The sequence below is a fragment of the Colossoma macropomum genome, unplaced genomic scaffold, assembly GCF_904425465.1.
Source record: "Colossoma macropomum unplaced genomic scaffold, Colossoma_macropomum, whole genome shotgun sequence".
Taxonomy (NCBI): domain Eukaryota; kingdom Metazoa; phylum Chordata; class Actinopteri; order Characiformes; family Serrasalmidae; genus Colossoma; species Colossoma macropomum.
In genome coordinates this window covers 65,001-92,146 of record NW_023494799.1, presented here as the reverse complement: position 1 = coordinate 92,146, position 27,146 = coordinate 65,001, and the positions used below count along the sequence as shown (strand labels likewise).

Sequence of the window (27,146 nt, the reverse complement as noted above, 5' to 3'; positions counted from 1 at the left end):
TTCTACATTAGGCAGTGCTGTGGTAATCCTGGTAATCCTCTGTTGTAATTTTCAGTTTGGCAGTACCACAGGAATACCACACTCATACCACAGGACCTTTTGTAATGGACCACTCTTTGGACTGAACTGAACTGTCTTAAGACACAACATCTCTGTGTCTTAAGACAAAGTGATGTCTTAAGTCATGCCTCGTCTTCAAGACACACAAAATAATTACTTCTTTGTCTTAAGATGTTAACTTTCATGTCTCAAGACAAAGACAGTGTCTTCACTCATACGTCTTAAGACGTTCTTGAGATGTCCTGGCATAAGAAAATGTCTCAAGACATCTTATAAATACTGTCAAGACATCTTAAGACACAGTGACAGCTGGGTATGAAGAGGTCAGGAGACCTGCAGTTGCGAATAATATACGGGGCAATAGCCACAAACCAGCACACCGCACACTTTGTTCAGGAAGTGGACGTGGGCTGCCGCTTCTGCTCCAAACCCGAGACTTTGGTACATCTGTTTGCAGAATGCTCATGGCTGAACATCTTATTTGGTGCTTTACACAGACTATGTATGAATCTTGGCATGACTTTCACCTACAGTCTGTTCATGCTGGGGCCAAAATACATTTTTTCACAGCGGGCCAAATGTTGTCTTTTAAACTTTGTGTTTGGTCAAACCAAACTGGTCATACAGCTAACAAGGAGGAACAAACTGAGGGGACAAGGTCTTACAGATCCTGACGTGATGCTGAAGAGTCTTATTAAAGCATGTGTAAAAGTGGACTTAACTTATTATAATGCGATGAATGACTTGTTAACGTTACAGAATATGTTCGTGTGTTGCAGAAACGCTGTGTTGTGCAGAAAATGGGGAATTTATGATGTGTATGTGATGCTTTCAGTTACACTCTGGAGAAACGGTGTTGGCTCGGAGGTCTACTTAAGGTTTTTATAGTACAGCAGCTGAATATGTGGTGCAGGATGAGAACAGAAAGATTCCCAGTGTCAGAAAACAGAAGAAAGAACTGATTAGATTGCTGCATCCAGATTTAATGGCCCATCAGCCACTGCTCACTCCTCCACACTTCACACTCCACAGCATACAGCCCCTACGTCAACTCTTAGGTCCCTTCCACCACATACAGCTGTGCTCTGATCAAGATGTGGCACAGTTTCCTGCAAATAACAATCCACAGTGTAACCACCAGTTTTCACAAACATGCGCCAGGTAAGTCAGCAGTCTGCAAGGCAAATGTCTTCGAGAGAGTCCTTCCTTGGCTTGCTTTTTCCTTCTGATAGTGGTGAAACCTCTTACAGTGGGCAGGAAGAACATTGTCCCTCCCCTTGTTCCTCAGAAGGTGCTAGGACCATTGAGCAGGGCCAAATCAGTGAACACAAGGAGCCAGTGGAAAAGGCTTCTGTGCCGTGGCAGCCGTGGCAGCCTTGCCCCAAGTGCGAGGCTGAGGTGAGCAAAATAGAAGAATGGAGGCCATATTATCCTGTCTGAGTATGCTCAAACTTTATAAAACAGCGATTCAGTTTTTGTATTGAGAGTTGAAGTGTAATGTTAGCTTGAACTGAACTTATCTTACAGGCTGTGTGCAACCTATGTGATGGTGTGGAGCAGTATTACCAAGAGGCATCCAGTGAGACAGCAACCAGTTTGGGGAAACAGGAGCTGTACCCAGGTTGTGGAGTCTACATCTCTCTTTTCGACTGGCTGCCAGCAGCTCGGCGCTCTGTTAGCAGGGTCTGGGGGGAAAGGAGTGGGACCGGGAGCAACTGTGGCAAAATATCAACTAATCTGGAAAGAAAATCCAACTTATGCAGGAGGAAAACATTACAGTTGCACTGAAAGGGAATGAAAACAGAGACGAGTTTCAGACACCAGGGCGTAAGTGCGCATCGGTTCAGAGAGCGACTCAGGGGTGCTTTTTTTCAGAACTCACTGGAAAGAACAGGTTTATTAGGAAAAGGTTTACTTAGTGACACGAGGTAAATTCTCTGTTGTTTTGACTGTGTTGACCACTGTCACACTCTAACCGAGTCTCTTTGTCTTTAGGTGTAACTGGTGAAGAATCCTGTGGTGTGGATGGTATATTATCCAACATTCCAGTAAGTCCTACTCATCCATTGACTATCCATCATGTTAAACTGCTTAGTTTAAATGACTTTCTCTGGAATTTCTGTAAAACCATATGATCAAAAATGACTAACGTCCAATTGTGAAACACAGAATACATGCTTTCAACACATGCATGCACTCAAACTCACAATATATACAAAAAGGTATGATCTAAAAACACATTCATGTGTATGAGAGTGTCTGATAAATACTCTAAGTATGTAATGTTTTAAAGCATCACTTTATTAATTTTAATGAAATGCATCCCTGAAATATGAAACTCTCCTCTGTACATTCAAATCATGTTCAGGTTTTCTTCCAGTTAAAATTAAATGTTCATACTGAATTTTGCTGCCCTTCAGAACCAACATGCATTGTACTGCACATCATAAATAGCTAGTAAACAGTAAGCATAAACAATTATTAACATTTGACTTATCATTTATGGTTGGGTTTAGAATAGGTCATATTTTATGTGCCTGATTTGGGTTTGAAAGGGTTAAACATTCGGTGCTACATGACATCATCAGCTAATCACTGAACACAAGCATTCGACTGTAGTCTGCAGCACCAAGTCTGACCAGATTCCAGAGCCACTGTCAAACTCCAGATCAAAAAAGGAAATCTTACTTGAATGTCTGTTCCAAGCTGTAATTGTCCATGTTTAAGGTAGAGCATGCTAAAAATCACAGACACCAGTGTTAGCTTGATGCTAATATTACATAGGGATTCTCATTAAAGGCTAATGGAAATTAGCATTATGCTAGTGCTAGAAATGTCATGAAACAATTCAAAAAGCGGTTTAAAACTGTTTCTGGATTAAATATAGTTAAATTTATGGCTTCACTGTGATTGTTGTACAGACATTGAGTGTTAAGTTTAAGAACGCAAGTTAATCGATGCTGAAGCATCCCAAAACATCCCATGAGCTACTGTTATTGTCCCTGGGACGACAGGACAGCGTTGGTCTGAAGCCCCGTCTGAAGTCGTGTTTGTTCCTGAGAAATTTTGTGAGGTCTCAGGTTGGTCTAGACGCTGGTTTGTAAGCAGGTTTGAAAGTATGTGTGTTTCACTCTGGTAAAGTCTGGGGTCTTTGGTAAAACTGACCTGCCTTCATAGAAACATTGTCATTTAAATCATGAATAAAGTTCTCTCTGTCCATGCCTGAGGGTTATCATGCCATTGGATTCTTGTTTTTGCAGCCCTCAGAAAAGTCTGCAGCTGCCTTTTTTAGTAGACACCCTCTGTCGAGCCCCCTGCTTCTCACTGATCAGGAAAACTGCATGGTCAGTGCTGGGAAAAAAAATGACAACATTCCCCAAGGACCTGCAGCACAAAGGTGCCCAGTATGTGGTGGGCACTATTACGCTCTACATTTGACGTATCACAAGTGCATTGCCAACTGAGGGTGATGTGCATGAGTGGGATTCTTCTTACAGAAGAGCGCTGTCAGAATGGAAACGTTGCTAATTCAAGACAGAACATTCCTGTTGATCTTTCAGTAGTCTCTTTTTTAAGTTTAAAGTTGGCACATGAAGACCAAGCAGTTTTGTTAATGCTGTAGTAGGAAAGCCTTGAAATGTGGGATTTACATTTTGGATAGAATTCAGATCACGCTGCCTTGATAACATACTTGTTAAAGTTAATAAAAAAGTGAAAGCACAATTTAGATTTCCTGTTGCTTCTTTGATGAGCAAACTTGGCTTATGAAGGAGTAATTTGAGTATGAAGTCCATTATTCTGAGTCTTGGATTACCAGCAATATAGTCTTACCAAAAGACTTGGATGAGAGAAATAGTCTTATATGCCATATATCTTATTATTGTGCATCGAAACTAAATTTGTTAAGCTCATTTCAGCTTTAATATGTCATTTACATATTTTCATACTAGTTGTAAGACGTTCAGTGTGATGTGAAGACAGAGATGTTATTGCTTATTTTAAGAAATCTTACCAAGTAAAATTTGCTTACCCTGTTGGCAGATTGTTTTGCTGAATGTGAGCATTTATATCTCATTTTCAATATATGTTTCTAGTTTTTGTGAACTGCTTTTTTGCAGTGTAGGGGCGCAGCGGGATACTGGAAGAGAGTTCTTTACTTTCAGCACAGCAATCAGTTCAGACCAGAGAATCAGATGAGGCATTCTGTCTATTGTTTGCTCAGTAACCCTTTGGGTCTTCGTGTTGATAGACCCTGTCTTGTTAGCTCACCTGCTAACTCGAAGTGAGTCAATCACTGGAGCGTCAAACCGACAACCTCCTCTCTTCCTTTTCCTCTCAGCGTGCTTCAGACCATCGTCTCCTCAGCCAAGAACACACACCAACTGTCTGAACCTCCGGTTCCCTTTTCAATCTCTTCATTTTTTTTCTTTCCGATTTTAACCACAGAAACTTAGGCTATAGATTTTGTGTGTGTCTATTTCTTCCATGCATTGAAAAGAGCCCGGCTGAGTTAACGCACACTCCTCGAGTACCGTTGAAATCATTTATTCAGTCCATTTACAGAAATTAAAAACATCAGTGAGTGAGAGCATGGTCATAACAGTTTATAGAACTCCCATTTTCCACCAGTCCACCCCAAACCCGCACTTCACAGCATGTCCTTTGTTGTCTTACGTCACCTCATGACAGAACTTTAATCACAGTAATGCAGATCTTTGTCTTTGCCACGGAAGAGAGTCGAAGATCAGGTTTGCAGAAATTATTTTATTAAAAGATCACTCTGTCCATCTCTGAGACCAACGCCCTGTCTGAAAACAGCAGCTTAAAACTGAGCTTTGTAGTCTAAATCTCTCTCAGAGAATAGAGGAGAGAGAGAGAGGAGAGAATAGAGAGGAGAGAGAAGAGAGAATAGAGAGGAGAGGAGAGAAGAGAGAGGAAAGGAGAAGAGAGGAGATGGAAGAGAGAAGAGAGAGGAAAGGAGAAGAGAGGAGATGGAAGAGAGAAGAGAGAGGAGAGGAGAGAGAAGAGAATAGAGAGGAGAGGTGAGGAGAAGAGGAGAGAGAAGAGAGCAGAGAGAATAGAGAGGAGAAGAGAGAGAGAGAGGAGAACAGAGGAGAGAGAAGAGAGGAGAGGAGAGAGAAAAGAATAGAGAGGAGAGGTGAGGAGAAGAGAAGAGAGCAGAGAGAATAGAGAGAGAAATCTCAGGAAAACAGACACCTTTTCACTCTAGGAAACGCCGCCCTAGAGCATTCGTTACATTATGGCTACCTAGGACTGAAAATCAGTGCCTCAGGAAACTTTGATCTGGGAGTGAATGCACTGAAAGAGAAAGTGCGGAGACTCTCTACGCCATTAGGAGACAATTCCACAAAGCAGACATCCCAATCAAAATCTGGTGTAAAATGTTTGATAGTGTAATTGCGCTATATGGAAGTGAGGTATGGGGTCCACTCAGTACGCACGACTACACTAGATGGGACAAGCATCCCACAGAGTCCCTGCATGCAGAATTCTGCAGAAATATTTAAAAGTTCAACAAAAAACACCAACAAATGCATGCAGGGCAGAATTAGGCCGATTTCCACTGATTATACCTGTTCAGAAAAGAGCTTTAAAATTCTGTCAGCATCTAAAATTCAGTAATTCAAATTCACTGCAATATAAAGCACTTAAAACCCAAGAGCTCAGCCCTGACCAAGTACAGACTCAGTGACCACAGCAGAGACAGATCCTGACCAAGTACAGACTCAGTGACCACAGCAGAGGCAGATCCTGACCAAGTACAGGCTCAGTGACCACAGCAGAGACAGATCCTGACCAAGTACAGACTCAGTGACCACAGCAGAGGCAGATCCTGACCAAGTACAGGCTCAGTGACCACAGTCACTGGCTGCCCAGAGAGAGAAGACTGTGCGGTCACTGTGAGAGCGGTGAGGTCAAGACAGAGCTGCACTTCCTCCTTCAGTATGAAAAATTCAAATTGGAGCGAGAAAATTTCATAATAAAATTAAAAAACATTCTCCCAAATTTTGAAATTCTAACAGAATCGGAAAAACTACGAGTCTTCCTTGGAGAAGGCGGCACAGCGTCTCTCGCTGCGAAATATGTGGCAACATCAAGGGGATAAAAACTGGCTTGTGTCTTTCCAAACATTGAAGGAGAAGCCAACAGTAAAGAAAAAAGGGGGCTGAATCTGTTTACAAGAAAGCTTTGAAGGATGTGGCAGTATGATTCAAGGAACAGCAGGCAGAGACAGAACTTCAGCAGCTTCAGGAGGACGGGAGAAATGATGAGAAACTTCCACCTTACAAGTACATTAAGGTGAACCGACCAATTTGTAAAGTGCAGTTCATCACAGCTGACTTTGGCACTGAGATTCAACGCTGCAACTGCAAAGCCACAGATGAGAAACAGAGTGGAATGGATGCCATCTTCAGGTGTGCCCAGCAGGAGAGCGATGCCAGAACCAACGCTTTATGAAGCGTGAGTGGAGATTTTCAGAATGCTGTCACAAGGCTGGGGCCTGCACTGCTGTCAAGGCATCAAAAAGGGGGAGTTTGTAAGTGGGTAAGTCGGAGAGGTGATCAATGAGGAGGAATATGGAGCCCAGATCAGACACGCTCAGGAGAACGACATCAGGAACTTCTACATGCTAACACAAGATAAGGACCGTATTATTGATTCAGGACCCAAGGGAAACAAGGCCACATTCATGAACCACAGTTGCCAGCCTTACTATGAGAGTCAGAAATGGACAGTAAATGGAAATTCTTGAGTTGGACTCTTCGCCCTGGTAGACATTTCTGCTGGTGCTAAGCTAGTATTCAACTACAACCCTGAGTGTCTGGGGAATGGGAAAACTGTGTGTAAATGTGCTGCACCCAACTGTAGCAGCTTCCTAGGTGTGAGGCCAAAGAACAGTCCTCCATCAGATGATAATGGTCGTAAGACTAAGAGAGCACACATGACATGCAAACCACGGCAGGAACTTACCAAGGAGTGAGATGAGTGCTTTAACTGTGGTGATGGGGGCCAAATGGTTTCTTGCAAAAGGCCAGGGTGTTAAAAGGTTTACCATGCAGACTGCCTCAACATGACCAAGAGAACTGCAGGGCACTGGGAGTGTCCTTGGCACCAGTGTGACCTCCGCGTCCTTCTGCGAAATGTGTGCCAGCTCCTGCTGTGTGGAACAAGTTTTCGTCTTGAAGCTAGACAGGAGTATCTCTACACCAGAGCAGCTAACAGCAGTATACCCTTGCAAAACTACAGTGGTGTGAAAAAGTGTTTGCCCCCTTCCTGATTTCTTATTGTTTTGCATGTTTGTCACACTTAAATGTTTCAGATCACCAAACAAATTTAAATATTAGACAAAGATAACACAAGTAAACACAAAATGCAGTTTATAAATGAAGGTCTTTATTATTAAGGGAAAAAGAAATCCAAACCTACAGGGCCCTGTGTGAAAAAGTGATTACCCCCCCATTTAATCATAAACTAACTGTGGTTTATCACATCTTTGGAAAGCTGAGTTCAATTTCCCTAGCCACACCCAGGCCTGATTACTGCCACACCTGTTGTCAATCAGGAAATCACTTAAATAGGACCTGCCTGACAAAGTGAAGTAGACCAAAAGATCCTCAAAAGCTAGACATCATGCTGCGATCCAAAGAAATTCAGGAACAAATGAGAAACAAAGTAATTGAGATCTATCAGTCTGGGAAAGGTTATAAAGCCATTTCTAAAGCTTTGGGACTCCAGCGAACCACAGTGAGAGCCGTTATCCACAAATGGCAAAAACATGGAACAGTGGTGACCCTTCCCAGGAGTGGCCGGCCGACCAAAATTACCCCAAGAGCGCAGGACGACTCATCCAAGAGGTCACAAAAGACCCCACAACAACATCCAAAGAACTGCAGGCCTCAATTGCCTCAGTTAAGGTCAGTGTTCATGACTCCACCATAAGAAAGAGACTGGGCAAAAATGGCCTGCATGGCAGAGTTCTGAGACGAAAACCACTGCTGAGCAAAAAGAACATATAGGCTCGTCTCAGTTTTACCAGAAAACATCCTGATGATCCCCAAGACCTTTGGGAGAATACTCTGTGGACTAAAGAGACAAAAGTTGAACATTTTGGAAGAAAAAGATCAGAAGAAATTGGAAACAGTTTAGCAAAATTCCAGGGTATTAATGATTTCCAGCATAATGAGTGCAGCATGTAGAATGTGTTATTTGGGCATTATACCAGTGATTTGGACCCAGCCTTGTGATCAAAAGGTTGCCGGTTCGTACCAAGACACCTATCCCCCAACTGCTCCCCAGGCGCTGTGGATAGGGCTGCCCACCACTCCGGGCAAATGTGCTCACTGCCCCCTAGTGTGTGTGTTCAATAGTGTGTACGTGGGTTTTTTACTGCACGGATGGATAAAATATGGTGGTGAATTTCCCCGCTGTGGGACAAATAAGGGTCACTTATGGTCCCCTGGGACAACATTTCTGATAGTTCTTATGTTAATACATGCTGGTTAACATGGGCTAAACAAATTGTGGAGTGTCTTCTTTTTCCCTGACCAATATTCCACTTAAGTGCAATTATTTCTTTAATTCAAGCTCCAGTCCTTTTTTAGGCCAAGAGATCCAGCACATCCATTTTTTTTAAAAACCTGAATGCTGAATGCACTATGCCAGACTGCTGGTCCACTTCTGAGAGCCACACATGGCCTTGGGAGCTGCATAAGATTGGTGGGTGTAACTTTTCTTAATGTAGCCGTTGGTGCAGGCGGTCTCTAAAGCTAAGTTCACATTACAAGCCTCATTTCTCAAATCTGATTTTTTGCTCCAATCCGATCTCTCTGACAGGATGGTTCTCACTCGTTTATGTAAGTGACTCAAATCTGTCATTAACGTGACGAACCGGCGTCCTGAAATGACCCTCATGAACACATCCTACTCAGTAACGTCACGTGACTGAATCACGTGCGTCACGAGCGTCATCAACAAACAGACTAACGGTCAGAACGAGCTTCGCTGAGAAGATCATTAACTCTGATCAGCTCTCAGCTTCATTATTAGAGTGAGACGAAGGAGAAAAAGGTGAGACGAGCTGCTTTTCCACCGTTTACAGGCTTTAACTGCTGTTCGGCGCTGCTGCCATGGTAACGCTGAATGATGGCGCAGTGGGAAAAAAAAGAACATGAACTCCAATCTGAGCGTCACATTAAGGTCACATGGCCACAAATCGGATACGTATCCGATCTAGGACCACATATGAAAGTGGCTTAGGTCAGATTTGAAACGATCAGATTTGTGTCCACACAGCTCTGAAAACATCAGATCTGAGTCACATTAGGGCTAAAAATCAGATTTGTGCCACTTCAGCCTGATAATATGAACGGAGCCTAATTATTATGCCTATTTAGAAACGGAGTTCACTTTAAGTCATAGAAGATGGCTGCCTTTCTCTTTTTGCTTTACAGACTGACTGGAACAAAACCGCATTCAGACAACGTGGAATTCTGTTCTAAATAATAGTTTTAGGAAATGATCTACAATAATCTTATAATGGTACTAAATGTGAAGAAAAAATTACAGTGAAAATGATCACTTTACTTTTAGATCACAGGTTCATCCTTTCAGCAGTACAGAGAACATGTTCAGTACTTCGTCAGAGAAGTTTAGTGTTCTAGATAATAGTTTTAGTAAATGGTCTACAATAATCTTGTGATGATATTACATGGGAAAAAAAAGAATATGACAACGATCACTTTACTTTTGGATCACAGATTCAACCTTTCAGCAGTAGAGATAACAGAGAATCAGTAGCAAGTGAGAGAAGATTACTGTTCTAGATAATAGTTTTAGTAAATGATCTATGGATCACGGGTTCATCCTTTTAGCAGTAGTGAGAACTTATGATCAGTAGTTGGTAAGAGAAGTTTAGTGTTCTAGATAATAGTTTTAAAAAAATGATCCTCAATAATCATATAAGGGTATTAAATGATAAGAAAAAAATGAATGTGAAAAAGACCCTTTTCTTTTTGGATCACAGGTTCAACCTTTCAGCAGTAGAGAGCACTTATGATCAGTAGTTCGTGAGAGAAGTTTAGTGTTCTAGATAATAGTTTTAGGAAATGATCTCCATTGATCTTATAATGGTATTAAATGGAAGAAAAAAAAATAAAATGACAATGATCACTTTACTTTTGGATCACAGGTTCAACCTTTCAGTAGTAGAGAGAAAACAGGATCAGTAGCAAGCGAGAGAAGTTTAGTGTTCTAGGTAATAGTTTTAGTAAGCAATCTACGTTAATTTTATACTGGTATAAAAGGGGGAAGAAAAAATCATGTGAAAAAGATCAATTTCCTTTTGGATCACAAGTTCATCCTTTCAGCAGTATCTAGAACCTATGATCAGTAGTAAGTGAGAGACGTTTAGTGTTCTAGATAATAGTTTTAGTAAATTATCTGCACTGACCTTATAATGGCATTAAACGGGAAGAAAAAAAATTATTTGAAAATGACCAGAACAAGGGAGAACTTATCAGTCGATAATGAGAGAAGTTTAGTCATCATCATCATCATCATCGTTAACCGCTTAGTCCAGATAGGGTCGCGGTAGCAGTTGGGAGAGCAGAGAATCCCAGGTGACCCTGTCCCCCGCAACTTCCTCCAGCTCATTCCCGGGGACCCCAAGCCGCTCCCAGGCCAACTTGGAGATATAATCCCTCCAGCGGGTCCTAGGACGACCCCGGGGTCTTATTCCGGTAGGCCGTGCCTGGTACACCCCCACCGGGAGGCGTCCCGGGGGCATCCGGATCAGATGCCCGAACCACCTCAGCTGGCTCCTCTCAATGCGGAGGAGTAGCGGCTCTACTCCGAGCTCCTCCCGGATGGCCGAGCTCCTCACCCTATCAAATAGAGTGTAGCCCGCCACCCTGCGAAGAAAGCTCATTTCTGCCGCTTGTATTCGCGATCTCATTCTTTCGGTCACTACCCACAGCTCATGACCATAGGTGAGGGTCGGGATGTAGACCGATCGGTAAACAGAGAGCTTCGCCTTACGGCTCAGCTCCCTCTTCACCACTACAGTCCGGTACAGCGACCGCATTACTGCTGCCGCTTGTCCCAGCCTGCGGTCGATCTCACGATCCTTCTTCCCATCACTCGTGAACAAGACCCCGAGATACTTAAACTCCTCCACCTGGGGCAGGTCCTTTCCCCCTTCCTGGAGTGGGCATACCATCCTTTTCCGGGCTAAGACCATGGACTCAGACTTGGAGGTGCTGATCCGCATACCAACCGCTTCACCCTCAGCTGCAAACCGCTCCAGTGTGCGCTGGAGGCATCCATGTGATCCAGCCAAAAGAACAACATCATCTGCAAATAGCAGAGACGCCACCCTCCGGCCTCCACACATAATGCCCTCCTGACCCCGGCTACGCCTTGACACCCTGTCCATGAATATCACAAACAGGAGTGGAGACAGGGCACAACCCTGGCGGAGTCCAACGCTAACACTGAAAGAGTCCAACTTAATGCCGAGTATACGAACACAGCTCTCACTCCGGGCGTACAGAGATTGAATGGCCCGGAGTAGTAACCCCGGCACCCCATACTCCCGGAGGACCTCCCACAAGATATCTCGGGGAACACGGTCGTAAGCCTTCTCCAAATCCACAAAACACATGTAGACTGGGTTGGCAAACTCCCATGCCCCCTCAACAATCCGTGAGAGGGTGAAAAGCTGGTCCATTGTTCCACGGCCGGGACGGAATCCGCATTGTTCCTCCTCAATCTGAAGTTCAACTATCGGCCGAAGTCTCCTTTCCAGCACCTTGGCATAGACTTTCCCAGGGAGGCTGAGCAGTGTGATACCCCGATAGTTGGCACACACCCTCCGGTCCCCTTTCTTGAAAATAGGGACCACCACCCCGGTCTGCCAGTCCAAGGGTACTGTTCCCGAGGTCCATGCACTATTGCAGAGGCGTGTCAGCCACGACAGCCCCACAATATCCAGAGCCTTAAGCATCTCCGGACGAATCTCATCCACCCCCGGTGCCTTGCCACTGAAGAGCTTGCCAACTACCTCAGTGACCTCCACCAGGGAAATGGAGCTTGACACGCCAGAGGCCTCTGGCCCTGACTCCCGTGAGGGAGGCATGTCACCCGGATTAAGGAGTTCCTCAAAGTGCTCTTTCCACCGACCGACAATATCCTCATTTGAAGTCAGAGTTTCTCCACCCCTGCTGAATACAGCCTGGGCGCAGTCACCCCGACCGCTCCTGAGTCGCCGGACAGTTGTCCAGAACCTCCTCAAGGCTGACCGAAAGTCTTTTTCCATGGCCCCACCAAACTCGTCCCATGCCCTGGATTTTGCTTCTGCCACCTTTTTTGCCGGTCGGTACCTATCTGCTGAGTCCGGAGTCCCCCGGGCCATCCAGTCCCTAAAGGCCTCTTTCTTCAGCTTGACGGCCTCCCTCACCACCGGTGTCCACCAGGTGGTTCTTGGGTTACCGCCCTGACAGGCACCCACAAGCTTTTGGCCACAGCCATGCCTGGCAGCTTCCACAATGGAGGTTTTGAACAGGGTCCATTCAGACTCCATGTCTCCTACCTCCTGCCGGACATGAGAGAGCTCTCCCGGAGGTGGGAGTTTAAATCATTCCGAACAGGGGCCTCCGGCAGTCATTCCCAGCACACCCTCGCTATTCGCTTGGGCCTACCGGGTCTGACCATTAGTCTTCCCTGCCATCTGATCCAACTCACCACCAGGTGGTGATCAGTCGACAGCTCAGCACCCCTCTTCACCCGAGTGTCCAGAACATACGGTCCCGAGTAGATGAAACGACAACAAAGTCGATCATTGACCTTTCAGCCAAGGAGCTCTGGTACCACGTACACTTATGAACATCCTTGGGTTGGAACTTGGTGTTCGTTATGGACCATCCATGCCTAGCACACAAGTCCAATAACAACTCACCATTCGGGTTTAGATGGGGCAGGCCGTTCTTCCCAATCACACCTCTCCAGGTCTCCCAGTCATTGCCAACATGAGCATTGAACTCTCCCAGTAAGGCTATGGAGTCTGTAGTTGGGACCCTTTCCAGAACCCCGCCCACTTGCTCCAAGAAGGCCGAATACTCCGACCTGTTGTTTGGTGCATAAGCACACACAACAGTCAGAGTTTTCCTCTCTGCAATTTTAATACGCATTGAGGCGACCCTCTCGTCCACCGGGACAAACTCCAACTGTACTGCCGCCAGCCGGGGACTCGTGAGTATCCCCACACCCGCCCGGCGCCTCTCACCTTGTGCAACCCCGGAGTAGGAGAGGGACCAACCCCTATCCAGGAGTTTGGTTCCAGAGCCGATACTGTGGGTGGAGGTGAGCCCAACTATATCTAGTTGGTACCTCTCAACCTCCCGCACAAGCTCCGGCTCCTTCCCCCCCAGTGAGGTTACGTTCCACGTACCAAGAGCCAGTTTCTGCCGCAGGGGCCTAGGCCACCAAGGGCCCCCCTGCCATCTCCCACTGCCTGTACGGCACTGCACCACTCCCCCATGCTGGACCTTGCGGGTGGTGGGCCCACATGGTCCCCCCACGTTGCCTCTTCGGGCTGAGCCCGGCCGGGTTACGTGGGCTGCCCGGCCACCAGGCGCTCGCCGAGGGACGCTACCCCCAGGCCTGGCTCCAGGGGTAGGTCCCGGTGACCCTCTCCCGGGCAGGGTACACGATGTTTTGCGTCCGTTTTTCATGGAGGTTTTTGGATCGAGTTAGTCTGGGTCTTCACTCCAGACCTGTTCGCCCTGGGAGACCCTACCAGGAGCATGTTGCTCCCGATGACTTAGCTCTGAAGATCCCTAGACCACACAAGCCCTTCCGCCACGACAAGGCCCCGATCCAGGAAGGGGAGAAGTTTAGTGCTCTAGATAATAGTTTTAGTAAATGTTCTACAATAATCTTATAATGATATTAAATGGAAAGAACAAAATTAATGTAGCATTTGTTTTTCTTTTGGATCACAGGTTCATTCTTTCAGCAGTATCTAGAACCTACAGTCAGTAGTAAGTGAGAGATGTTTAGTGTTCTAGATAATAGTTTTAGTAAATGATCTACACTAACCCTATATAGTGCTCTAGATAATAGTTTTAGTAAATGTTCTACAATAATCTTATAATATTAAATGGGAAGAACAAAGTTAATGTAACATTTGGTTTCCTTTTGGATCACGGGTTCATTCTTTCAGCAGTAGAGAGAACTTATGAACAGTAGTTAGTGAGAGAAGTTTAGTGTTCTAGATAATAGGTTTAGAGAATGGCTTCAGTCTCACTCTGATTTCAAACAGCAGCTGAATTATGTTTTAAAAAATGAGGGCATGTTGGTCCGTTCCTCTCACACATCCAGACTACTCTCCAGTTTTTTAAGGGGGCTTGGAACAGGCATGGTCTCAGGACTGCAGGCAGTTGGTCACCTATGCAGTTGTGGGTAATGAACCCCAGGTGTTGCCCAGGTGCCCAGGTGTGTGTTCTGACTATCTCTTGTCAAGAAAGAATGGCTTTTCATTCATTTTTCAAAGCCATGGCATTTACATTTTCATACCTCCAAGTGGGGCTCATTCTTTTATTGTCTAGAGTGTGGAGTAAAAAGCCTGCCTCTGTGAGTTTCAACGTTTTTGGTACAGATTGGGCAGGACCACATAACCCCTCACCCAGAAGGTGCTACCATAGCTGATGTGCAGCTGCCTTGTCTATTGAGTGAAAGAGAATTAGCCGCACTTCCAAACTCAGATGTTCCATTTTCTCAGTGCACTGGACTCAACAACATTAATACAACACCAATTAACACTGCAGCTATACACTTACTCTATAGTATCACTGTCCCAAGACATACACGTATGTACGGATGTGGACCACTATGGAACTGCTGGCTCACTGTCGCATGAGAGCCAAAAGTGGCCCACGTGATAAAAATGATCATGCTGTCAAGAATTGAAAAGGTATTAATGTGCAAGTAAATATAACAAAAAATGACAAAATCTCCACTGAAAATTAATACTTCTACTATAACTAACAATAATAAGATTATTCAGATAATGGTTTTATCATTATTATCATTATTGGATAGTAATAAGCAATGTGTGTAATATTTTGTCATAAAACAGAAAAAGCTCAAATATATCACGCCTGCTCATTTCCGTTATGTTCTAGTTTTGCTTCAGCAGCCTGTGGTTTCAAATGTATCCGTTTTATTGGGTGAAGAATCTGTCAGTTACAATTTATGGAACATTTGCTGTCGTGTTTATCATTTCATTTGCATTGGAGTTCTGTCTTACTGCATTAAACAACATTAAAAAGGAAGTACATTCTCATTTGACAATTATTATTATTATTATTATTATTATGTGATAGTGCCGTCGGAAACATGGTGGCAAACAGGCATTTGACCCCCCACTTTTCATAGTACTGTGGTTATGCGGAGCCAATCAGAATCTCCATTTCAGCTGGAGGAGCTTTCAGACCTGCCGTGGATGGTGTGGACCTGTCCAGCTTTTCCTTTAGTTCGGTTCTGAACCGCACTGATTCACGAGGGAATTCAACACCACAGCACGGTTTCTCTGTACTGTCTGCACAACCTGCTGCTTTAACACTTCACTCTTCACAGACGCTCATATCGTTCCTGCACTGCGAGCTGCTGCGAATGAACAGAGACAGGCGATAACACAATGATAGGGGTCAGATCAGCCACCCGATGGGTTAAACTTAAATTGGTATTCACACAGACGATAAGCGTCTCTATGTCTCTATGTCAAACTCCACCAAAGGTAAGAGCAGAACGTCTACAGTGCTTTTCTACCAGATATTCAATTTTTATGTAGTCCAGGCCAAACTGGACTGACCAAACTCTGTACACTTGTGGCGCCAAAAATACACTATGATTGGACCCACATGGTCCACCATGGGTTTTCTACCATTTTAAATGATTTCTTTTTTAGTGGGTGATGAAGATGGACGGAACAGGCTTCAACCTTTGAGTGGTCAAAGTGGTTCAGCTTCTTGTCTGAACGCCCAAGCTAGGAATAATGGAATATGACTTCGGTTCTGTTTTCATGGGTTTCCTGAAGCAGGATTACGATTAAGAGAGACAAAAGCTGGGGGGGTCACGTGGGCTTTCAATGGAGATGGCAGCATAGAAAGTTGCTCACTGAAACCTGACACTGAAAATATAATCAACGATAAATATCCCTGCATTGTCTTATATAAAACACAACAGTCAGCAGTAAGAATAGTTTATCGAGCACTAGGTATCAAAATTTCAATGCCTACTTGAGAAACCCGAAAGCCTCAGCGCCTCAAAGAAACGCCACCAACACAGCCGGCTAAAGCTAGCAAGAAAATGGATGCCTTTGTTAACAGGCCACCTGAAGATACAACGGCTGTATCAGGGATGCTGGTGAGCCCACACTGGCTTTTCTTGCTTCAGAGATAAGAGCAATTCTTGTGTCCACACAAAACATTGAGCAGGACACAAAAGAAATTAAGGCTACAGTGGAGGATATTGAGGGGAAAATTAGCACGCTGAGCTCCATCGTATCGATGACTTGGATAACAGAGGGTGACATTGTAATGTCAAATTTTGGGGTATACCGGAGTTAAAAGAGAGAGACGATATGATTCAGTTTCTGCTGCGGGAGATTCCAGCAATACTGGAGCACCAGTTCCTGACCCTGGAGATACAGCGAGCTCACCATGTTCCCACCGCCCTGCTGAGACGAGACCAGAGGGAGGGGAACCAGCCGAGGCCCATCATGGTCAATCTGCTACGCTAGTGAAAGAGGAGATGCTTCAAAGGGCCCGGGAGAAAGGACAGATTCTATGGCAAGGTGCCAGGATTATGTTTTTTCTGGACTACTCCAAACACGTCATGGATCAAAGAGTGTCATTCAAACAAATCAAGATTGATTTGAGGAGTAAAGGTGTGGAATACACACTCCGTTTTCCTGCCACTCTGGAGATCAAACACAACGGAGCACGATTCACCTCACCCGCGGAAGCGGCAGAGTTCATCTGGAAGAAGATCACCAAAGATGGCTGACTTAAGTATACAATTTACAGAGTAAATAAATAGCTGCTGACAGCTCCCTTTCCTCTCTGAGGCCTGGTAGCCTGCACTGGTACATGTCAGCCTGTTTTTTTTTTTATTATTTATTTTTTTTCTGCTTCTCACGTATTGGAATTAGCAGAGTGTTAGATTCTTCTCAAACAAATCAGGTTGTCATAACAGTCCTTAACCAGTGCAGCCCAACAAGACTATACTTAATTGCTTTTCCATTTAATACAACAGACAGGGGTTCGAAAGACGTAAGATGTTGGGTGGTGGGAAAGTCGAGTTTTGAGGTGATCACCTCAGGTTTTTCAACCGCAGTGAGCCTATGTTTTGGTTCATGCTTTTGTGTGCCAGTCCTTGGAATATGACTGGGCTTGTATATAGTATATTTGGTTTTTTACTGGTTTAGGTTTTTGTATTTGTAAGTGCTGTTTTTCATCACACTGGATCACTTTACTGATAATATTTATGTTTTTAGTACGCACACAATATATGAACATTTGGTTACACTATGGCAAACACAATTGACTTAAACATAGCCAGCTGGAACCTTAAAGGACTTCATAACATAATTAAAAAAAGAAAATCCTGGCATATTTAAAATCATCCAAAGTTGACATAGCCTTTCTTCAAGAAACACATCTAAATAAGAAAGAATCTTTAAAGCTGAGATGCTCATGGGTGGGGAAAGTATTTTCAAGCCCAGGTCCCAGCAAAAGCAGAGGGGTTTCTATTCTGATAAATAAGTCAGTTCATTTTAATGAAACAGAGGTGTTAACTGATTCAGAGGAGCACTATGTAATAGTACAAAGGCAACTACTGGACACACCAGTGGCTCTCTGTAATATTTATGCACCCAACTCCGATAGACCAGAATTCTTTCATAATCTGTCACAACTTTAGATCCAGGAGATGTTCAGATAATATTAAGTGGTGATTTTAATCAAATACTGGATCAGGATCTCAACAGATCCCAGCCCAGATGCAATATAGAGAGTAGGTCAGCTGTTGCCATTAGACAACTAGCCTCTGACTTGGGTTTAAGAGATATCTGGAGATAGATGCATCCTGATGGAAAATATTATTCAAAGAGATTATTCGTTCTTTTCACACCCCCATAATGTCTATACTAGAATCAACTATTTTTTAATCTCCCAGTCACTGGTGGACCACTTGGTTAGTACTAGCATAGGTAATATAGTTATGTCAGACCACGCCCCAGTTTTCCTCTGCCTAAATAATGATGGGTGTACACTAAATAAAATGATCGCTACTAAATATCAATTAAACCAATGATATTCTAAGAAAGCAGAATACGCTTTATTTCAAACCAAACAGACATATTGGGAAACGGGTGAAAGACCTGGCCGACTTCTGGCCCCCCGCTTAAGACAAGACAGCATAAATTTTATAGCTTGTGTACGACAGACAGATGGGAACATTTCCACCTCTCCTAAGCAAATAAATGACAAATTTAGATCATTCTATAATACCCTTTACACATCACAGGGTGACATAGACAAACAAAAGTTGGACAACTTTTTTATCAACCTTAATCTCCCACAACTCTCTGAAGATGATAGAAACTTTCCAGAAGCACCACTGAAACTAGGAGATTATTCAAGCAATTAAAAGTATGCTGCTTAATAAATCCCATGGGCTTCATGGATTTCCTGTCGATTTTTATAGAGCATTTGAAGATATCATAGGCCCTTTATTGCTTGAGGTGTATAATGATGCGTGTAGAATTGGCACATTACCACAATCCATGCATACTGCAGTTATCTCCTTCATACACAAAAAAGGAAAAGATGCTTTAGAAACTAGTGGCCATCTGCCTATTTCTTCAATTAATTGTGATCAAAAGATTTTGTCGAAGGTTTTGGCAAATCGCTTGTCAAAAGTCATTGGAAGCCTAATTCATATGGACCAATCCGGTTTTATTCCAGATCGCTATAGTTCAGATAATATCAGACGATTAATTACCCTACAGTACCTTGTACACAACTCCACCCACCCAACAACAGCTCTATCGCTAGATGCTGCCAAGGCATTTGTTTGTGTTGAATAGACTTATCTCTTCGATAATTCGCAAGATTTGGCTTTGGAGAAAACTTTATTGCATGGATCAAAACCTTGTATGACACCCCCTATGCTTCTGTTCTGACAAACGGTCTTATATCTGACCCACTCCAATTGTACAGATCCACGAGATAAGGCTGTCCTGAATTGTTTATACTTGCCTTGGAACCCTTAGCACAGAAGTTGAGGAATAATCTAGACATTCATGGAATCACAGTGGGTAATAGACAGCATAAACTTTTACTATATGCGGACGATATGCTTCTACTGCTAACACAGCCCGAAAAATCTATTCCTGTCTTATTCAACTGTATTGAGGAATTTACACTTTTATCAGGATATCATATCAACTGGGATAAGTCAGAAGCTATGCCTCTATCAGGTCACTGCCCTTCTATTCTGTTCCATCAGTGGAAGTTCCGTTGGTCCTTAAAAGGCATCAAATACTTGGGTATTCTAATAACCCCTGATTACAGAGATACGGTCAGAGAAAATATCAATCTTTTACTTCAAAAAATTAAATTAGACTTTGGCAGGTGGACTAAAATTCATCTTACGCTCTGGGGGAAAATACAGTCCATTAAAATGATGACTGCACCCGTAATCTACTATTTGTTATCTCACCTACCACTGAATATCACTGACCCTTTTTTTAGGGATCTTGATACTCTTATTCTAGATTTTTTTTGGGGAAATTCGCAGCACCGATTATGTACACAGAAATTACAAGCACATACAAAGAAGGGGGGGGTTTCCCTTCCTAACTTTAAATGGTACTATCGGGCTATTAATATAAAGTATTTGAGAATTGGCTACCAAATTATGAGTCAAGAGATAAACCAAGTTGGTTCCAAATAGAGACTGAAGTTAACGGTGGGTTAACTCCATGATCTGAATTATTTGGCACAGAAAGACCACCCTATTATCATTAACACTAAAGTAGTATGGTATAAATTGCATAGAGCCGGTCGTTGAGACTGTTTCCCCCCAAGCACCTTGGTGGAATAATAAGCAGATTCGAATTGGAGGCAAAACTGTTAATTGGCCACTATGGCGTAATACTGAGATTACTTACGCTATGCACCTATTTGACAGCAATACTGAACATTTCCTACGCTTCAGTCAAATAGTGGACAAATATAAATTACCACAGAATCAGTTCTGGAGGTATGTCTAATTGTGAATCATCCTGTCTGACTGGTTAGGGAGCCCCCTATCCTGCCCTATTGGCAGCCCATTTGAAGAATTACTAAGTCACCATCAAATAAAGGTACAGCACCCAAGATTTATCACTTACTGCAGGAACAACTAAGCAACTCATTGCTCAAAGTTAAGAAACAAAGGATAGGGGACATGGCGATGGACATTCCTACCAAAGACTGCTTTTGAGAGAGTAACATACTCTCTACATATACAATACATATATACACACACACACATATACATACACACATAAATATATACACACACACACGTATGTGTGTATACACACGTAATTTTTGTAAGTTTTGTAAGTAAATACTATATATTTGTCAGTGATCACATTACATATCACTTAATTGTATGTTTTTTTTGTTTTTTTTTAAATAAAGGAGAAGAAATCGTTTGCCAAGAATGTTTTTATTAATCAAGAATGACCAGATACTGCTGTTCTGACCGTAAACTATGCCGACCCGTGATCCTGCAGTGCTTTTCCCGTGATCCGCCAGGCGGCATGTGGGAAACCACGAGTCTGTGGGTTCCAGAGGACTACAGAAAAAGGCTGAAACTTAAAGGAACTGACAGAAGGGCACCAGCTGGAGTGGAGCCTGAAAACATACCCCCAAAAGAGTTCCAGTTCTGACACCCAGAGTGGTCTGGTTCAGCTTCTCTGAGCAGGAGAAAGACTTGTGCCATGAAGAACGGAAAACGTTCCATTTCTGAGTGTACACACTCCAGTATAGACGGAAAGGAAGAAGAAGGGAACTCAGAATGAGAAAGAAGCAGGAGGAAAGGTGAGCTGCAGGTGAAGAAAGATAAAATGTTTAAAATGTGATTAAACTTTTTTTTTCTTCCAGAGTTGTTCTGTGAGGCCCTGGGATGGAGAACTTTGACTGCACTGGAGTGATGCAGTGAGGAGGAACGATGAAGTGACTTTCTGCTCAACTGTTTGGATGCGAATCATCCTGTCTGACTGGTTAGGGAGCCCCCTATCCTGCCCTATTGGCAGCCCATTTGAAGAATTACTAAGTCACCATCAAATAAAGGTACAGCACCCAAGATTTATCACTTACTGCAGGAACAACTAAGCAACTCATTGCTCAGTTAAGAAACAAAGGATAGGGGACATGGCGATGGACATTCCTACCAAAGACTGGGAGTCATGTCTGAATAATATCCATACAATGTATAAAGAAATGGGCAATAGGTTTATTAAATTGAAAATAATACATAGATAGCACCGGACACCACACCAATTATATAAATGGAACCTAATGCCAGTAGATTCCTGTTGGAGATGTGAAGGAGGTGGTGCCTCCATTCTACATGGAACAAAAGGTTCCAAATCTCTGCAAAATTGTCTATTTTAGATTCAACCACTGAAATTCAAGACTCTGACCTGTCTTTCTTCGAAAAGGGGTGGATCATTTTGGCTCTTACAACAGCCAAACGGATACTTTTGAGACACTGGAGGAAGAGCCGTCTGCCTCTTATGAAGAATGGACTACAACAATGGCACAGCTGGCTGCTTTTGAGAGAGTAACATACTTTCTACATATAAAATACACACACTCGCGCGCACATATACACACACACATATATATATATATATGGTAATGGCTGGATATGTATGTATATATATATATATATATATATATATATATATATATATATATACACACAGATCAAGAATGACCAGATACTGCTGTTCTGACCGTAAACTATGCTGACCCGTGATCCTGCAGTGCTATTCCCGTGATCCGCCAGGCGGCATGCGGGAAACCACGAGTCTGTGGGTTCTGGAGGACTACAGAAAAAGGCTGAAACTTAAAGGAACTGACAGAAGGGCACCAGCTGGAGTGGAGCCTGAAAACATACCCCCAAAAGAGTTCCAGTTCTGACACCCAGAGTGGTCTGGTTCAGCTTCTCTGAGCAGGAGAAAGACTTGTGCCATAAAGGAGGAATCTGAACATTTTGTAGAGCAAAACTGCGGGACAGATATCTGTGATTACTGGAGGTAAATAAATTAAAGATATTTACAACTATTAACCACAAACAACTGAATATTCATTAGAATAGAAAAATTCTCAAAAGGGTAAATACTTTGGTTCTCTTCATCATTCTGTCATCTAACAAATATCACTAGAGAGGTTCCTCTGTCTGTTTCTTCTTTCAGTTAGAGAGGGATCAATCCTCATCATCATCATCATCTTCCTCATCATTGTCTTCATTAAGGTGTGTCTGTTCCTCATATAGAAAAACCTAAACCCAGCAATCTTTAAAAATAATGGAACGAATTAAATTATGAAGCCATTACTTAATGAACAGAGGAAAGAAGAGTACAATTTTCTATTTTATATATTATCTGTCCTCATAGCTCATTTACACGTTCACATATTTCTGCAAAAAATGACCAAAACTTGCATATTGCCTGGAATTTCTTCCTATAAGAAAGAGTCTTGAGTGCAGTCCTAATACTTTGGCCCAATCCCAGTCCCAGAGGCACACTACAAATGGAGAGTTATGAGAAAAACTGGCAAGATGGCTGCGCGAGCGACCAAAGAAACCCACAAATGTAAGTATTTTCTCCGGTAAAAAATTACGATAACCATCGTATTATCATAGTTTAATGTTGTTTCAGTGTATTACGGTCCTTTTCTTCATAACAAGCATAAAAATCGCTAATAGCATGCTACTGTCTTGGTAGCTAGCTAACTAACTTTCCCGTTCCACCTTAAATAGTCCAGCAGTTCTGACGCCTGAAGCGCCAGAATGTAACTGCTGCACCATTTAAGGTGGAACGGGGAAATTAAAACAAGAAGCTGGCAAATAGCAGACTTCAGCTTCATATCACCAAAGATTTAGCGGTGGGCAAGAACAAATAAATGTCTCATACCCCTCTTTGAAAGCATGTGATGCCCCAAATGTAACTAAAGCTCAGCAGTGAGGAGCTGAAATTTTCCCTTCTCTGTTATCACTGAAGGTGGGCCGGGTCGCCTACAGAGCACCGATAGTGTTAATGAAGCAAGGGTTTTTTTTTTTAATTTGAGGGTTGTCCCATTTCGTAGGGCAAGATTTCAACCACTACCCCTTGTAACTCAGTTCCAAGGGGTTAGGGTGACACTCGAAAACAAGGGGTAGGGGTCAAAAGAAGAAATGGGATTGGGCCTTTATTGTGGATGAGAGCAGAAGGTCTCTAGACTGTGCTGCATGGTGAAGCTGGTTGGACTTCTGCTCCTCTGGGAGAGCTTGGCGGCTGTGGCCATTTAGAGGCAGCTGCTGGATTCTGTTATTTACTTTTAGTGGGCGTTTTGCTTATCGCTCTTTGTCTCGTGGGAGAACTCTCAGTGTGTCAAGACAATATTTAAAATCCACGTTCAATCACTGATTTAAAAACCAGGACATTTTTAAAAGTATGTGAAATGCAATGTGAAGCTAAACACTAAACCCAAAAACAAACACCTACCACTAAATTATGCACAACAGAATCATCACAACTGTTCCAATGTACATTAATTTACAGGCAAATCTTGTGCCACGTGTTTTGAATAATCACAGCAAATGCAGACACAGCCCTCCTCCTTTTACTCACACACCAACTTTCCCTCCATAATTAAAACAGCAAGTTCAGAGTGATTTTAAACTCTCACAAGTAACACTGAGTAAACTTTCTGGGCTATAAATATAATCCAACCCTACCTCTCTGGTGGGCTCGTGACTGTTGCCTCATACCAATCCACGTATCAGAGATCTGCCTCACCTGATTATTGAGCTGCTTCTCTGTTTGTGCTTGTCATGTGATTATTTCAGTTCAGTATTTAAGCCCAGGCTTTAGGTTAGATCAGTGTGAGGTATTGCATCTGTCACAGAGCTACTGAGCGGTCTTTCTTGTGTTTGTTTCCAGTTCTGACCTTCTGATCTTCTGTACTTCGAGGATCCTGAGAACAGATCTCGCCGAGCAAATCTGCGCATTGTGAACGTCTCCGAGGGAAGTGAAGATGGCCAAACCCCGGTGAACTTCATATCTGAGATGCTGATGGAGTTTAAGGGAGCAAACGTGTTCAACAAACTCCTGGAGCTCGAGAGAGCCACCGCTCCCTCGGCCCAAAGCCTGCACAAAGGGAACCACCGAAACCTTTCATTGTGTTTCCACCGTCGTCAGGAAAAGGAGTGGGTTCTTTGCTGGGCTAGACAACATGAGCTGACCTACAAAAGATCTACGTTAAAAATCTATCCGGATTTAAGCGTCACACTGGTTAAGAAGCGTGCCGCATTCAAAGAAGTCAAGCAGGCACTGTATAAATAAAAATTCAGTTTCGTCTGCTCGTCTTCAGGTTTTGTTTGGAGGAGAGACTCTCATTTTAGAGACACCAGAAGAGGCTAACGCATTCTACCATCATCGTGTGCTCAGTCAGGAATGAAGCCGTTATCGTGCCACTTGCTGGTTTTGCTAGCCTGGGGGCCGCAAATGTCGGTTAACCAAGCGTCCAAGTAGGTTTTTAACTGTCCTTCCCTGCTAGTTATGACGGGCCGGTGTTCTGCACTCGGTAATATTGCGGAAGTATTAACTGTGTGGCACTTCTCTCAGGGACTGGCATGGCTGCCATTCCCAGACATCCAAGCTTATGGAGCGGGTAGCTTGTTTGCACAATGTACCCACTCATTGTAATTCATGTGACCTTTCGACTTCTCAGTTTCCGCTTTCTTTACTTTGTTAATGTTTGCTACCTTTAATCCCTTTTATGGAGGTTTACGCAAGAAGTGCCTGTATTGGGTTAGTAGTGCCACTTTTGTTATATGATAATCTAACCTAGACTGTTTTTTGTGTTTTATTGTTGAGTAACAATGCTCAAGTGATTGTTTAGGACATTCAGGAGTCTCTTTGAAAAAGTATGAAAGGGTAGCTCGTTGGAAGTTCATTTGAGGACCTGCTGTTGGCCTTAGTTTGGGAGAAGTTAACAGTGTGTGATATTTTATGTTTACTGCTTGTGGTCTAGCATTATTTACTTTCTTTTTTTCTTTGTACCAACTTGTGTACAGCATTGTGTATAGCATTACTCTTTTCAAAACCACACAGTCCTTCTGGCAAACACTTATCTTATTTTTACATACTGCAGTTTACAAATCTAGCTTATCTGTTTGACAAAATAATTTGTCAATGAATTTGTACGTGCAAATGTACACACTATACATGCATTATGAGAAGAAGAAATGTTTTTTTTCTGGTTTTTGAGACAATGTTAAGCCAGCACAGAACATAACCCTTAATATATCCAATCCAGTTAAGAAAAACAAAAAGCTGAATTTCAATATTACAATCAAATACTTAAGTCCAGTGATGTACAGGAAGGAGGTGTTTTCTTTTAGCTCCAGCACTACTATGATACTGTCACAGTCTCAGAGGAGAGGAAGAGAGAGGAAAGAGAGAGGTGGGAACGAAACTCACTGCACTAATCGAAACTAATCGACTAAAACATCAACAACATAAAAATTGGATACCACGCTCTCTCTTTCTCTCCTGCTGTCTTGAAGCTTTTCAAATTAGGAGGAGATCAATCAAATTCTAGTCCTCTGTTTTTGCTCTGCTTTCTGTCGTGTCATGAAACCGAAAATGTCCAGACACTCCTTCTAATTAGTGAATCCAGCTAATTTAAGGTGCACGCACTGCTCACGCAGGCGTTTAGTTGTACACACACAGCTTATGTAATCTCCACAGAAAAGCATTGATCAGAACAACAGGACACTCCATAGCAGCCACACAAGGTCACCATGTCCAATGGCAAGCGTCAGCTAGAGCACTGGACTGTGTAGCAGCAGAACTGCGTTCTCTGAAGTGATGGAGGTAACACTTTATTTGAGTAGCCCGCCACAGATGCTTTGTAGATTTTTTTTATTACTTACACATTACTAGATAGACACTTATTTGTTACTTATTTATATGTATTTGTTACTGACAGAGCCTTGCATGTGTGACTGGGGTGTGCATGCATGTGCGGCTCAGCTGCACCCTCTACACCCCGAACCCCTCTGCGTTGTGTTGCCGGTGGTAAACAGAAAGGCTGGACACGCTCTGCCTGCGAATTTATTCTCTCGCTCTTTTTCTCTGTATACAAAATGAGAGGCAAAAGCACAGCACTGACTGAGTTCTCTGCCTCTCTCGAACAAAGGCTGTGAGGTAAAAGACGCCATTAAGCCTGAATGGTAGCTGAACATTCACCAGTGAAAAGACTGCTGCGCTCGATAAAACACCCTCATGCGCTCAGTACAGTCACTGAATCAGAGCCGTTCACTCTTAGTAACGTTAAACATCTTAACTGAGCATCTGAGTGCATGAAAAGCGCTTTGAACAACTTAAAACAACTTTCTACAGAGAGCTCTAAGAACACCTACCTGTCCTCTCAGCTTTACCGCGAACTGAGGACAGTGAGCGGTCCGGCGCCAATAACATCGCCAATCGAGCCCCGCTATTTCAAAATAAAAGTTCGCTACCAGAATGACTTCAAACAAACTATCCCTAATGTAAAAACAACACAAAATAGAGAAAATAAATAAAGGATATTTACCGAAGTAAGTAGAGAAGGATTTTATGTGAAATAAAAAATTAATCTTCTTCCACATTCGTCACACTTACAGATGAAGGTTTCTGCACTGGGATATCCAACACAATTGATAACTTCTTGTCAAACATCTGCATTGTGGGAGAC

At 43.1% G+C, this 27,146-nt stretch overlaps 1 pseudogene; it reads left to right on the top strand.

Annotated features, from left to right (window-relative positions):
* The first annotated feature begins 375 nt into the window (after positions 1 to 375).
* LOC118819234 lies at positions 376 to 7,337 on the top strand (annotated as a pseudogene).
* Positions 7,338 to 27,146: the final 19,809 nt, after the last annotated feature.